Consider the following 4,167-nt stretch of genomic DNA (forward strand, 5'->3'; position numbering starts at 1 on the left):
AGCAGAGGGACAGAGCTTCCCGACAGCTTTGAGTCTTGCTGAGGCGCAGGGGGCTCCGACGAGGACGAGCTCTGCGAGGAGCTCGAGCTGGACTAGGAGCTGGAGTCAACTCCCGCAGCCACCCATTGCTTGGCGGGAGGGGTTTTAGCCCCGACGAGGCGAGAGGACTACCGGCGCATGATAACCCACAAGTATAGGGGATCGCAACAGTTTTCGAGGGTAGAGTATTCAACCCAAATTTATTGATTCGACACAAGGGGAGCCAAAGAATATTCTCCAGTATTAGCAGCTGAGTTGTCAATTCAACCACACCTGGATAACTTAATATCTGCAGCAAAGTATTTAATAGCAAAGTAATATGATAGTAGTGGTAACGGTGGCAAAAGTAATATTTTGGGTTTTATAGTGATTGTAACAGTAGCAACGGAAAAGTAAATGAGCGAAGAACAATATATGAAAAGCTCGTAGGCAATGGATCGGTGATCGAGAATTATGTCGGATGCGATCAATCATCCAATAGTTATAACATAGGGTGACATAGAACTAGCTCCAATTCATCAATGTAATGTAGGCATGTATTCCGGATATAGTCATACGTGCTTATGGAAAAGAACTTGCATGACATCTTTTGTCCTACCCTCCCGTGGCAGCGGGGTCCTATTGGAAACTAAGGGATATTAAGGCCTCCTTTTAATACAGTACCAGACCAAAGCATTAACACATAGTGAATACATGAACTCCTCAAACTACGGTCATCACCGGTAAGTATCCCGATTATTGTCACTTCGGGGTTAATGGATCATAACACATAATAGGTGACTATGGACTTGCAAGATAGGATCAAGAACTCACATATATTCATGAAAACATAATAGGTTCAGATCTGAAATCATGGCACTCGGGCCCTAGTGACAAGCATTAAGCATAGCAAAGTCATAGCAACATCAATCTCAGAATATAATGGATACTAGGGATCAAACCCTAACAAAACTAACTCGATTACATGATAAATCTCATCCAACCCATCACCGTCCAGCAAGCCTATGATGGAATTACTCACGCACGGCGGTGAGCATCATGAAATTGGTGATGGAGGAAGATTGATGATGACGATGGCGACGGATTCCCCTCTCCGGAGCCCCGAACAGACTCCAGATCAGCCCTCCCGAGTGAGTTTATGGCTTGGCGGTGGCTCTGTATCATAAAACGCGATGAATCCTTCTCCCTGATTTTTTTCTCCCCGAACACAAATATATAGTGTTGGAGTTGAGGTCGGAGGAGCACCAGGGGGGCCACGAGGCAGGGGGGCACGCCCAGGGGGGGGTAGGCGTGCCCCCACCCTCGTGGACAGGGTGTGGGCCCACTAGCCTTCATTCTTTCGCCAATATTTTTTATATATTCCAAAAATAATCTCCATTGATTTTCAGGTCATTCCAAGAACTTTTATTTCTGCATAGAAATAACACCATGGCAATTCTGCTGAAAACAGGGTCAGTCCGGGTTAGTTCCATTCAAATTATACAGGTTAGAGTCCAAAACAAGGGCAAAAGTGTTTGGAAAAGTAGATACGTTGGAGACGTATCAACTCCCCCAAGCTTAAACCTTTGCTTGTCCTCAAGCAATTTAGTTGATAAACTGAAAGTGATAAAGAAAAACTTTTACAAACTCTGTTTGCTCTTGTTGTTGTAAATATGTAAAGCCAGCGTTCAAGTTTTCAGCAAAGATTATAAGCTAACCATGTTCACAATAACATTTAGGTCTCATGTTTACTCATATCAATGACATAATCCACTAGCGAGCAATAATAATAAATCTCGGATGACAACACTTTCTCAAAACAATCATAATATGATATAACAAGATGGTATCTCGCTAGCCCTGTCTGAGACCGCAAAACATAAATGCAGAGCACCCCTGAAGATCAAGAGCTGACTGGAAATTGTAATTCATGGTAAAATAGATCCAACCAAGTCATACTGAATGTAAACTAATAATAATACATGCAAATGACAGCGGTGCTCTCCAACTAGTGCTTTTTAATAAGAGGATGATGACTCAACATAAAACCAAATAGATAGGCCCTTCGCAGAGGGAAGCAGGGATTTGTAGAGGTGCCAGAACTCGGTTTTGAAATAGAGATGAATAATATTTTGAGCGGTATACTTTCATTGTCAACATAACAATCGAGAGATCTCAATATCTTCCATGCTACACACATTATAGGCGGTTCCCAAGCAGAATGGTAAAGTTTATACTCCCCCACCACCATCAAGCATCAATCCATGGCTTGCCCGAAACAACGGGTGCCTCCAACTAACAAAAATCCTGCGGGAGTTTTGTTTGCAATTATTTTGATTTGATTTGAGCATGGGACTGGGCATCCCGGTGACCAGCCATTTTCTCGTGAGTGAGGAGCGGAGTCCACTCCTCTTGAGAATAACCCGCCTAGCATGGAATATACAGACAGCCCTAGTTGATACATGAGCTATTCGAGCATACAAAACATAATGTTTATTTGAAGGTTTAGAGTTTGGCACATACAAATTTACTTGGAACAACAGGTAGATACCGTATATAGGAAGGTATGGTGGACTCATATGGAATAACTTTTGGGGTTTATGGAATTGGATGCACAAGCAGTATTCCCGCTTAGTACAAGTGAAGGCTAGAAAGAGACTGGAAAGAGACCAACTAGAGAGCGACAACAGTCATGAACATGCATTAAAATTAATCAACACTTAATGCTAGCATGAGTAGGATATAATTCACCATGAACATAAATATCATGGAGGTTATGTTGATTTTGTTTCAACTACATGTATGAACTTGTGCCAAGTCAATCCACTCGAATCGTTCAAAGGAGGATGCCACCCTATCATACCACATCACAACCATTTTAATAGCATGTTGGCATGCAAGGTAAACCATTATAAACTCCTAGTAAATCAGGCATGGCATGAGCAACTATAATCTCTAACTGTCATTGCAAACATGTTTCATTCATAATAGGCTGAATCAGGAACGATGAACTAATCATATTTACAAAACCAAGAGAGGTCGAGTTCATACCAGCTTTTCTCATCTCAATCAGTTCATCATATATCGTCATTATTGCCTTTCACTTGCACGACCGAATAGTGTGGATAATAATAATAGTGCATGTGCATTGGACTAAGCTGGAATCTGCAAGCATTCAATACAAGGGAGAAGACAAAGTAATATGGCCTCTTTGTTAGATCAATAATAATGCATATGAGAGGCACTCAACATTTTCATCGTGGTCTTCTCCTTTCGACCCCCAAAGAAAAGAAAAGAAACAAAACTATTTACACAGGAAAGCTCCCAACAAGCAAAAGAAGAACGAGAAATCTTTTTGGGTTTTCTTTTTAATTACTAGTACTACATGCATGGAAAGTAAATTAGCTAAAAGTTACAACTATTTTTTTGGTTTTTCTTAAGATTTTTCAAACACACAAGAAGAAAGCTTAAAATAAAATAAACTAGCATGGATGATACAATGAAAAATTATGAGCACCGACAACTAGCATGAGTGTGTAAACAGGAATGTAGTGTCGGTGAGAGATACGTACTCCCCCAAGCTTAGGCTTTTGGCCTAAGTTGGTCTATGCCCAAGGATCAAAGTGGCCCTCTCCGGTGTATGGAGGAGTGTCCTCTGGGTGCCACTGGTTGCCGATCTCCTCCAGATCGCACTGATAAACAGACTGACGGTAAGGATCAAGTGGTGGCTCCGGCAAAGGCTCTGCAACTAACATCTGGCCCCGGTACGCATGAATGGCCTCAGACAAAATGAGGTATGTGCCTAAAAATATGTTAAACAAAGAGGGCGCAGGCAAGGTAATAATCTCACAATAATTTTTACCAAATATTAATTTGTACTTAAGTATCTTATTCTTATCCTTAACAATAAACTCATGTGCTACCATACTTTTATAATCTAGAACAATAGGAGGCAACAACTTTTTCTCTTTCTCAAAATGCCTGATAGGTATGTTAAAGTGTGCAGCAAGGCGTGAGGCAAAGATACCTCCGAGGACGGGGCCCTTTGTACGAATCAGATTTAACCGTTTAGCAACAATAGCGCCTAAACTAAAAGTAGTATCACGAAACATGGCATGGCGCAAAATAACAATATCAGGGGCACTAAGG

Source organism: Triticum urartu, chromosome 3A (genome assembly GCF_056163025.1).
Source record: "Triticum urartu cultivar PI428250 chromosome 3A, HENAU_Tu73, whole genome shotgun sequence".
NCBI lineage: Eukaryota > Viridiplantae > Streptophyta > Magnoliopsida > Poales > Poaceae > Triticum > Triticum urartu.